This window comes from Macrotis lagotis, chromosome 1 (genome assembly GCF_037893015.1).
Source record: "Macrotis lagotis isolate mMagLag1 chromosome 1, bilby.v1.9.chrom.fasta, whole genome shotgun sequence".
Lineage (NCBI taxonomy): Eukaryota > Metazoa > Chordata > Mammalia > Peramelemorphia > Peramelidae > Macrotis > Macrotis lagotis.
In genome coordinates this window covers 560,258,600-560,270,731 of record NC_133658.1, presented here as the reverse complement: position 1 = coordinate 560,270,731, position 12,132 = coordinate 560,258,600, and the positions used below count along the sequence as shown (strand labels likewise).

Here is a 12,132-nt window from a genome sequence, read left to right as displayed (position 1 = left end):
ACATATTCTTTGATTTTGTCAAGCTAACTAATCTACTTTCTTGCCTCATATACAACATTACATTGCTAAATGTCTTCAAATAGCTTTTCCTATGCTTATAATGAAATTATGTATTCTTTTTTTGCCTTTATCTTAAAATTCAGGTCTTTTAAAAGTCCTTCCCCTTCTCTTTCTTCTCTTTTTGTATTTCATTTTTCTTACTTTGCATATTGCCCTTGGAAGTCATCATTTGATGCCTTTCATGTTTTTCCATCTTCCTTAAAGTTCTCTCATATATCAACTCTCATACTAGACTTTTCTTACTCCCTTCCCAAAGGATATTTGTAACTTTCTATTCAATTTGTAGCTATTTTGTATTTACTTATATGTCTATCCACTATTTTCTTTATAGAAATCAATCTTCCTGAAGACAGGGTATATTTCTTTTATGTCTTTGTAGCCTTAGCATTTAACATATTTCCTAGAACATGATAGACACTTAATAAATGGTTCTTTATTAATTAAAATGGTTGTCACATGATTTTCAATTATTCTAAATTGAACTTAAAAATAGAGTCAGGATATCTTTCCAAGATGAAGAAAGACTTCCACACTTCTATCCCTGAACAGTTGATAGTAGAAGGCATGTATATATACTAGGGGTCATGTACATATACTAGGAGTCAAGAATCTACTTGCAATGCTTGCTGGTGATTTATTTTTATCTTATTAATGTAATGCAAAATATGAAAAACAACTCCCTAGGGCATATTGCATTTTCGAAGATAGAGAAACAGAGAGACTGATTGACAAAGACACAAAGGGATAGATTTTCAAATTAACAGAAAACCTCTAAGTTCCAAAGATTGGAAAAAGAAAATAAAATGATTACAAGGATTCCCACTTCATGAATCCAAGCCCAGATTTGTGTCCATGTGTAATGGTTTCATGTGTCATAAATGCAATGGTGACAAGTTGCTTTGTGATCATCCTGATGCAATTTGTTATCTGTTTTTCATTTGTACTATTATATTTTGCCAAGTCAAAACATAGTTTCATAGATTTAATGCTAAAAGAAACCTTGGAAGCCATCTAGTCCAAAATCATTATTTTATAAATGAGGAAACTTAGGTCCAGAGATAAGAGACTTTCCTAAAATTATGGCATTACACATATCCAATGACCTTTCTACCCATCTGTGCTTCTAGAATTTCTTATCTTTCCCTATATCTTATATATCCTTCATATTTTACATTCTCTTGGAGGAGCCACCTTCTCATTTTCTTTTTTGTATGTTAAAAGTTAGTTAATTTTTCCATTGCTTTTACTATACTATTTCTAAACTTTTGCCAAGCCTCACAAATACTGCTATAGTACCCCTTTCATCACTCTCTTCTTGCTACTTCTTTCTTCTTATATGATTCCCACCCTAGTTCAACAAATCTTGCCAAGACTCTTATAATAGCTTTTTTAATTGGCTTTCTGTTTTATCTACCTCTTCTACAATCAATTTTACAGAAACCTAACTAAACAATCTTCAAAATAATTAACTCCCATAGGTTCAATTATTAGGATCTCTAAACAGATCAAGTTCTATATATCCAGTTTTAGTCTCTCTCCTGAGTTCCAGTTCTACATCACCAATTGCCAATTAGATGATTTGAACATAAGCATTCTATATTTAAAGCACTTGAGACCTCGGCCTTCCCCAAACATTTTCCTTCTTTTGAACTTCTCTATCATGGTATGAAGCATCATTATCATTATTGGAGTAGGTACAAAATTCATCCTGGACTCTTCAATTGCAATCGTCCCAGATATCTAGTCTTATCACTCTTTTTTTAACATAATCTCACAAATATATCCTACCTAGACAAATAACCACTCCCCTTTTTCAGACTCTCATCTAGATTATTGCAAGATCTTCCTAAGTGTCCCTGCTATCTGAAGAGCTTCTGCTTCAATTCATCTCTCAGGCAGTTGTCAAAGATATTTTTTCCAAAGGCCAGGCCTAAGCCCATCACTCTCTTTTTTGCTCCAGGATCAAATATGGGTCTTTCTATTGTGCATTTAAAGATCTTCACAATCTGACATCCTCAGTCTTCTTAGATAATGTTTTTATACAGGACACCCTAAAAATCTGATTCTACTTTTAAGGTTTAAAATTAAAATGACTTTACTTCTCATATTTTCTACCACAGAACTATAACAATCTACTTGTTGTTCCTCACATATACAATTTCATTTCTTGTATTTATATTTTGCATATCTTCAAACCTGGAGTATTCTCCCTTCCTACATCTTCTCAGAAGCTTGACTTCCTTCAAGACCCACCTTAATGAATACCAACAAGAGATCTTTCTGAGTCTCCCTCAGTTTCTTGTTTCTGTCTTCTAAGGGAAGCACTCAACTCACAGTATTAATGTAGGATAAAACAAGGTAGCACATGTAAAACATATACAAAGCTTTAAGAACTATAAAAAATTGACCATGATTATTATTTTATTAAAGCAAAATGTGTTCAATAAATTAGAGTCAGGAAGGTGGCATAGTATCTAGAATCCTGAATTTGAAGTCAGAAAGACCTAAATTCAAATCCCAGTTCAATCATTTAACTAATTGTGTAATCCAAAGTAAATGACTTAATCTATGTCATACTTAGGTTGCACAATGGTAAACTGAAGATTATAAAAGTACCTATCTCGCAAGAATCTCATGAGAGAATAGTGCTTTGTAAACCTTGAATTAATAAATAAAATCCTAAATTAGTTGTAATATTTTTGTTATTATTACTATCAAAGTGCTTTGAAACCTTTAAGTACTATTATTATTATTATTATTAACTTATATTTTTAAAGTGATTTACAAACTTTAAAACCCTTTATAAATTGAACTAAACTTGTTCAAGATTCTTTCCATTGGTTATTTACAAAGACAATACCAGGATGACATCAGTTCATTTCACTACACACACACACACACACACACACACACACACACACACACACACACACACTCAGTCATAGGTTTACCATCAAAAATATCAAAAATGCCTGGGAAGTGCCATGTTGGGAATAAGAATAGTAAACTATATTTCCTTTATTGAGATATTTTTTATAACCAACAAATAGCAAATACAATGGAATATCATATTACTTAAGTTTCTGTCAGAGCTATGCAACTATAAAGGATGTGATTTGATATTGAAACTTGTTTGTGAAAGCTTGCCCATTGCCTTATCAAATTTTCATCAAGGATGGATCATTCTTATAAATATTTAAAAGAGATGAGGAACTAGGCATATGGGTTCATAGTTACTAATGCCTTTGTTGTTACCTTTTTATGTAATGAAACTATGAATATTTTTTGCTCATTCTTAAAGCATCTTACCCTCTGAGATACTTTGAAAACTGATGCCTCAGAGCATTTAAAATTTTGTCACTTATGTCATTGATTTCTTGTATGCTTTTTGATTAGTCTAATCATTTCTTCCAAAATCATCTTAAGTGCTTTTTTTTGTTTTTCCTTTTTGCAAGACATTGGGGTTGTCTAAAGTCACACAACTAAGTAAGTATTAAGTATTCTGAGAACAGATTTGATCTCAAGTCCTCCTGATTCCAGGGCTCTATTCACTGTGCCACCTAACTGCCCCCTTACGCCCTCTTTTAATATTCTTATATGGCACAACATTTTCTGAGTTTTTGTAGTCATAGAATAGACTTACTTGGAAAAATGTATTTAATGGTTCTTCTACCTAGAGTAGTAGGTGCTAATATTTATTAAAATTATTTTGTCCCTAATTGTCAGTCTTTGCAATCTCATACCTGTAATGTAAATTTAAAAGGTAATGGACCAGAATTCTGGTCTGAATAAGCTAACTAACTAATTCTCTTAGCAGCAAATTATATGACCAGGAATAGAGAACAGGAAGAGGAATGAATAACCCCAAAACAATCAAACAAATGAGCAGAACAAAAACAATCAAATAAACAAACTCAAAACAACCTTTTTTAAAAGCTTTATATCACTCCTAGTGTACAATAAGAGGCTACACCTGTTTCAGCTGCTTTGTAAATGAATGTTGATTGGAGTTGAGTCACATCAAGAGCAATAAAAAAGTGGATATTGAAGTATTTAATAACACCTTTTAAAAATAACAACTTAAATTTGGAAGTCAAGAACATCAATTGTACTAAATTCAGGAATGTCGAAAAGTCTTTATTCTAGCAAATCATTAGACTTGTATTGGGGATGACTACTCTTCAACCTTGGACAATGCCAGGCAATTCGAGTGAAAGTGTGAATCCTCCATGATGCTTTTAATTAATCTACACATTGTCTTGGGAGAACATTCTTTTGATGCCATCTGGCACTGAACTTATATCCTCTAGAATGAGAATCTGTGATCCCTATCCTTAAAAATTCATAAATAATTATAGATTAGAAGTTTTTTTCCTACTTTCTACTAGAATGGCCTCAATTGCCTTATTGCAATGAGTTCCATGAATTGTTAGCACTGTAAATTCTACATACATGGGCAATTGTAAGACTCTCCTAGTTGTTGTTTTTTTGCTCCAATCTATATTAAATACTGTCATAAGATGGTGGATGGTGTCATAAATATGGAGCTAGAAGGAACCTCAAACAAGTTCAAACTTCATTTTACAGAAGAGGAAAGTGAGGCTAAGAGATGCTAAGTCAATCATCCAAGGCCATATAGATTGCAAACATCGGATGTGAGATCTGATCCAGATCTTCCACCTCCATTGGTTTCAAGTGCTCATTTCATCATATCACAAGACTCTTCTGATCCTTTCTTGATGATGCTTAGACTATCTATAATGTCTATCATTATCTGGTATCTTCTCACTTTGAAAGATATTTTTCTTCCAGTAAGATATTTCCAGGACCTCTATTTAGGGGTTCGGGACACCCAAGGTTCAATTTCTTTTGTACAACTCCACCTGTGAGTCTTTTGACTCACCATTCTTTGGTACCATGTCCCCTCAGGGGGGTACCTTCTTTTCTCCCTCATTCATCCTAACCAACTTTTTGGTGTGTATACAATTAGGATGCAGGGTCCTTGAGGACAGGATCTGGATTTCTTTTTCTGTAAATTTATAGATCTGGCCAAGATACGGAGAGAAGCCAGGCACTATGCTAAAGTCTCCTGGCTTTTCCTCAGAAATAATATGAAAGAAACCTCTTAACAGAAATTTGATCAACAAAACCCAGAAAAAGAAACTAGGAGAAGACCATCTCCCAACAAGGTCTGTCTCAAGGAAGCATGGGTGAGCAGGGGTCAGAGAGCAGAGAGTCAGCCCAGGGGCAGCATGATGAAGCCAGAGGATTGGCCTTAGCCATGGAGGCTTCCGCTGCAGGAGCTGCAGATCTGGGGAAGCCCAGTGGGGCTGGAGGGCTAGCTCTAGCATAGCGAATTGCATAGTGTGGCTAGATATGGATCAGCTCAGCTCAGGGCAGTGACATCCATTCTTTCAGCAGAACCCTCTTCCCAGAACCAATAAAGTAACAGCCCCTCAAACTCTCCCCCTCCCCCTCCCCCAGGCTCAGGTGTGGGCAAAGCTCCCTCAGCTGAATAGGGAGATTAACTACCTCATCCCAGGGAGTAGCCTATAGTGTTCAGGGTTAACAGTATCCAGCAGCAACAACCCCTACGCTCTCCAGGTCTAGGGAGAGGGCCTCAAATCAAGGTCACAGACATTCAAGAGAAAGCAGCCAGTACCCCAAACTGGCCTGGGCCACTTGAAGTGAATAAGGCCAGTGAGCAAAGCCTCTAGGAAAAACAACACCAAACCTCTGTGAAACAGTCACTCCCCCAGCAGAAGATCTTATGAAAATGAAGAAAGACCCAGTGAACAGGGGGGGGCCTTTGAAAGCTACTTTGAAGGAAAAGATCAGAATCCAGAGAGAACTAGAACTGAGGAGAATATGAATTGGTCTCCAGTCCAGAAAGATTCCTAGAAGAAATCAGGAAGGAGTTTAAAAATCAACTGGAAAAACTGGGAAAAGAAACTCAAGAGAAAATTGCAAGAAAAAATTAACATCTCCCAACAAGAAAACAAATCCTTGAAAAAATGCAATTGGACAAATACAAAAAGAAAATAATTCTCTCAAAACTTCAATTGAGCTTTCAAAAATAGAATTGACCAATTGGAAAAGGAGTTGCAAAAGATAAATGAAGAAAATTCTTCTCTAAAAAAAGGATGGAGTCTGTGGAAACTAATAACTTCATGAGACAACAAGACTGTGTTGAACAAAACCAAAAATATCCAAAACAAATTGAAGAAAATGTAAAATACTTCATCAGGAAAATCTCAAACCTTGACAAAAGAATCAGGAGAGACAATGTAAGAATCATTGGGTTTCCTGAAAACATTGAAGAGAAAAAAAGCCTAGACTTAATATTACAGGATATAGTGATAGGAAACTGCCCTCATATCATGGAACCAGAGGGCAAGATAATAATTGAAAGAATACATCGATCCCCTCCAGAAAGGGATCCTAAAATGAAAACACCAAGGAATATTGTTTCCAAATTCCAGAACTATCAGATAAAAGAGAAAATCTTACAAGCCGCCAGAAAGAAACAATTTAGATACCAAGGAACCACAGTAAGGATTACAGGCTGCATCAATATTAAGGATCAAGGGGCCTGAAATGCAATATTCTGAAGAGCAAGGGAACTTGGAATGAAGCCAAGAATTCACTAACCAGCAAAACTGAACCTTTTCTTCCAGGGAAAAAGATAGACATTTAATGAAATGGGAGACTTCCTACTATTCCTGCTGAAAAGACCAGAGCTTAATAGAAAAATCTGGACTTCAAATAAGAGACTCAAGAGACACATGAAAAGGTAAAAAAGGGGTAAAGAAAAAAGAACTGCTATTCAATAAGATGAAACTGGCTATATCCCTACCTGGGAGAAGGATTCTCATAAATCTCAAGAATTGTAACTCGATTAGAGAGAATATACTTAGCCAGAAGTAATGGACATTCATGACTTATCTTTGACTCTGATAGAATGATTTAAAAAGAATATCTCCTTAGAAAAGGGGGGACAGTAAAGAGATGGGAGGTTGGAGGAGATTGAGGCAGGTAAAACACATTAAATAAAGAGGTACAAAGAACCTATTGCAATAGAAGGGGAAAAGGGAAGAGGTGAGAACTGCTGAAATTTTTAACTCTCATCAGATTTGGCCTAAAGTTAACATACACACACTCATTTAAGTTAAGAAACTACCTTTCACTTTCTCCAGGCGTCCTCATGTGAGTGACATTGTCTTTAAACCCCAAGCGGCAATCCCTGAAGCACCTTTGAGATGCCCAGGGAAGACAGAGCTACCTGGAAATCCAATTATTTCCTCAAGATCATCCAACTTTTGGATGATTATCCAAAATGCTTCATTGTGGGAGCAGACAACATGGCCTCCAAGCAGATGCAGCAGATCCGGATGTCCCTCCGTGGGAAGGCCGTAGTGCTGATGGAAAAAAAACACTATGATGCACAAAGCCATTCGTGGGCATCTGGAGAATAACCCTGCCCTGGAGAAACTGCTGCCTCATATCCGCGGGAATGTGGGTTTTGTGTTCACCAAGGAAGATCTGACTGAGATTAGAGATATGCTTCTGGCCAATAAGGTACCAGCTGCTGCCCGTGCTGGTGCCATCGCCCCATGTGATGTCACAGTGCCAGCCCAGAACACTGGTCTGGGTCCTGAGAAGACTTCCTTCTTCTAAGCTCTGGGTATCACCACCAAGATTTCCAGGGTCACCATTGAAATTTTGAGTGATGAGCAACTGATTAAGACTGGAGACAAAGTGGGCGCCAGTGAGGCCACCTTGTTGAACATGCTAAATATCTCCCCGTTTTCTTTTGGGCTGATCATTCAGCAGGTGTTTGACAATGGCAGCATCTATAACCCTGAAGTGCTGGACATCACAGAGGAGACCTTGCACCTTCGCTTCTTAGAGGGTGTCCGTAATATTGCCAGTGTCTGTCTGCAGATTAGCTACCCAACTGTTGCATCAGTGCCCCACTCTATCATCAATGGGTACAAGTGGGTCTTGGCTGTAGCTGTGGAGACTGAGTACAGTTTCCTGCTTGCTGAAAAGGTGAAGGCCTTTCTGGCTGACCCTTCAGCCTTTGCAGTGGCTGCCCCTGAGGCTGCAGCTCCAGCTGCTGCTGCATCAGCTGCTGCTGCTCCAGCCAAAGTAGAAGCCAAGGAAGAGTCAGAAGAGTCCGATGAAGATATGGGATTTGGTCTGTTTGATTAGCCCATGGGATACAACTATTTTGCTAGTTTGTTTGTGGAACAAAGAAATAAAAATCCTCATTAAAACAAAGAAACTACCTTTCAAATATTAAAAGGGGAAGGGTGTAGGAGGGTAGAAAAAAAGAAATACCAGAAGGAAGAAGGAGTGAAGGGAAAGGGGAAAAAGTGAAGGGTGGTTGATACAAGGGGGAAAACACACTGAAGGTGGTCGTTTTCAGAAACAAATTATTGGGGAATATGGACAAAGTAAAAAATGGGTGGAAATATAAACAGATGGAAAATAGGAGGGAAGGCAATAAAGGGTTAATAATTATAACATTGAATATGAATATGATGAACTCTCCCATAAAACATAAACAAATAGCAGGGTGAATTAAAAACCAGAATCCCACAATATGCTGCTTAAAAGAAACACATTTGAAGCAGAGAGATAAATACAGGGTAAAGGTAAAAGGTTAGAGCAAAATATAGTTTGCTTCAGCTGAAGTGAAAAAAACAGGGGTAGCAATCCTTATCTCAGAGAAAGCAGCTGCAAAAATAGATCTCATTAAAAGAGATAAGGAAGTAAACTATATCTTCCTACACAATAGCATAGACAAGGAAAAAATTTCAATACTAAATATGTATGCACCAAATGGTATAGCATCCAGATTCTTATAGGAAAAGTTTAAGAAGTTACAGGAAGACATAGACAGCAAAACTCTACTAATGGGAGAACTCATCCTCCTACTCTCAGATTTAGATACATTTAACCATAATATGAACAAGAAGGAAGTTAAGGAGCTAAATAGATTGTTAGAAAACCTAGATATGATAGATATTCAGAGAAAGTTGAATGGGGATAGAATATTTTTTTTCTGCAGTACATGGCACTTACACAAAAATTGATCATGTACTAGAGCATAACCTAATAATTAAATGTAGAATGGCAGAAATAGTGAATACATCCTTCTCAGATCATAATGAAATAAAAATCACATGCAATAATGGGCCATAGAGATATAGACCTAAACCTAATTGGAAACTAAATAACTCCATTTTAAGGAATGAATGGATCAAACAACAAATTATAGAAAGAATTAATGATTTGATCCTAGATAACAACAATAATGAAACAACATACCAAAACTTAATGGGATTCATTCAAGGCGGCTATCAGGTGATATATTATATCCTTAAATGCTTACATGAATAAGTTAGAGAAAGAAGAAATCAATGAACTAAACATGCAACTAAAACAATTAGAAAAGGAACCAATTAAAAACTCCCAATTAAATACCAAATTAGAAATTCTAAAAATTAAAGGAGAAATTAATAAAATCAAAAGCAAGAAAACTATTGAACTAATAAAAAAGTCCAAGAAATGGTTTTATGAAAAAACAATAAAATTGATAGCCCACTGCTTAATTTTATTTAAAAAAGAAAGAAAGAAATTGCTAGAATTATAAATGAAAACCAAATTCTAGAATCATTTGCCAATGAGTAGGAAATTAAAGTAACAATTCATAATTATTTTGCCCAACTGTATGTCAATAAATGTGATAATCTAAATGAAATGGATGAATATTTACAAAAACATAAGTTACCGAAGTTCAATAAAGAGGAAATTAAATACCTAAATAACCCTATCTCAGAAATTCAACAAGCTATCAATGAATTCCATAAGAAAAAAATCTCCAGGGCCACATGAATTCACAATAATTGCTTCTAATTCTATAAACTCCTTGGAGAAATAGGTGAAGCTGTTACTCTGCCTAATTCTTTCCAAGACACCAATATGATGCTGATACCTAAACTGGGAAGAGACAAAACAGAGAAAGAAAATTATAGACCTATCTCCCTAATGAATGTAGATGCAAAAATCTTAAATAAAATATTAGCAAAGCCATTATGGAAAGTTATCACTAGGATAATACACTATGACCTAGCATGATTTCTCAAAGGAATGAAAGGTTGGTTCAATATTAGGAAAATTGTTAGTTTAATTAACTATATCAATAACAAACCTATCAGAAATCAAATTATTATCTCAACAGATGTTGAAAAAGCTTTTGAAAAAATACAGCAGCCATTCCTACTAAAAACGCTAGAGTGTAGAAATAAATGGACTGTTCCTTAGAATAATTAGCAGTATCTATCTGAAACCATCAATAAGCATTATATTTGATGGGGAGAGGCTAGAGGCATTCCCAATAAGATCAGGGATGAAACAAGGATGTCCATTATCACCACTACTATTCAATATCGTATTAGAAATGTTAGCTTCAGCAATAAGAGAATGAAAAGAAATTGAAGGAATTAAAATTGGGAAGGAAGAAACAAAACTCTCACTTTTTGCAGATGACATGATGTTATACCTAGAGAATTCTCATAAATAATATAAAAAACTACTAGAAATAATTATCAACTTCAGCAAAGTCACAAGATACAAAATAAACCCTCATATATCCTCAGCATTTCTATATATTACTAGCAAGCTACAGCAGCAAGAGCTAGAAAGAGAAATCTTATTCAAAGTAACTTCAGACTATATAAAATACTTGGGAGTCTACCTGCCAAGCAGAAACTCTATGAAAACAACTATAAAACACTACTCACACAAATAAAATTAGATTTAAATAACTGGGCAAATATCAGCTGCTCTTGGATAGTTCAAGGTAATATAACAAAAATGACAATTCTATCCAAATTAAACTACTTATTTAGTGCCCTACCAATCAAAATTCCAAAAAAAATACTTTAATGAGATAGAAAAAAAACTATAAGCTAGTTTATATGGATAAATAAAAAGTCAACAATTTCCAGGGATTTAATGGAAAAAAGTGCAAAAGAAGCTGGCTTTGCCCCAATATATCTAAAATTATATTATAAAGCATCAGTCAGCAAAACTGGCTGGTATTGGCTAAGAAATGGAGTGGTGGACCAGTGGAATAGAGTAGGGGCAAAAGAGGTAGCAAGAAATGATTACAGTAATCTGCTGTTTGAAAAACTCAAAGAGTCCAGCTTCTGGGATAAAAACTCTCTCTTTGATAAAAAATTGTTGGGAAAATTGGAAGTTAGTATGGAAGAAACTTGGATTAGACCAATACCTCACACCCTATACGAAGATAAGATAAAAAATGGATATATGATTTAGACATAAAAATATTACAAGGAAACTAGAAGATCATGGAGTAGTTTACCTGTCAGATCTATGGAAAGGGGAGCAGTTTATGACCAAGGAAGAGATGGAGAATATCATTAAAAACAAACTAGATAATTTTGATTACATTAAATTAAAAAGCTTTTGCACAGACCAAGATCAGAAGAAAAGTAGAAAATTGGGGAACAAGTTTTATAACTAGTATTTCTGACAAAGGACTCATTTCTAAGATACATAGAGAATTGAGCCAAATTTATCAAAAACACGCTATTCCCCAATTGAAAAATGGTCAAAGGATATGCAGAGGCAATTTACAGATGAGGAAATTGAAGCAATCCATAGTCATTTGAAATATTGCTCTAAATCTTTACTGATTAGGAAAATGCAAATTAAAGCATCTCTGAGGTACCACCTCAAATCTCTCATGCTGACCAATATGACCAGAAAGGACAAGGTACAATGTTGGAAGGGATGTGGGAAATCTGGAGCATTAATATATTTTTGGTGGAGTTGTGAACTCATTCAAACTTTCTGGAGAGTAATTTGGAATTATGACCAAAGAACAATAAAAATTCTTACACCCTTTGATCTAGCAATACCACTACTGAGTCTATACTCTGAAGATATCATAAAAAAGGGTAAAAACATCACTTGTACAAAAATATTCATAGCAGCTCTGTTTGTGGTGGCAAAGAACTGGAAATTGAGTGAATGTCC

The 12,132-nt window shown here is 35.3% G+C and overlaps 1 pseudogene; it reads left to right on the top strand.

The window, feature by feature from the left end:
* The first annotated feature begins 7,319 nt into the window (after window positions 1–7,319).
* Window positions 7,320–8,276, top strand: LOC141521402 (large ribosomal subunit protein uL10 pseudogene; annotated as a pseudogene).
* The last annotated feature ends 3,856 nt before the right edge of the window (window positions 8,277–12,132 follow it).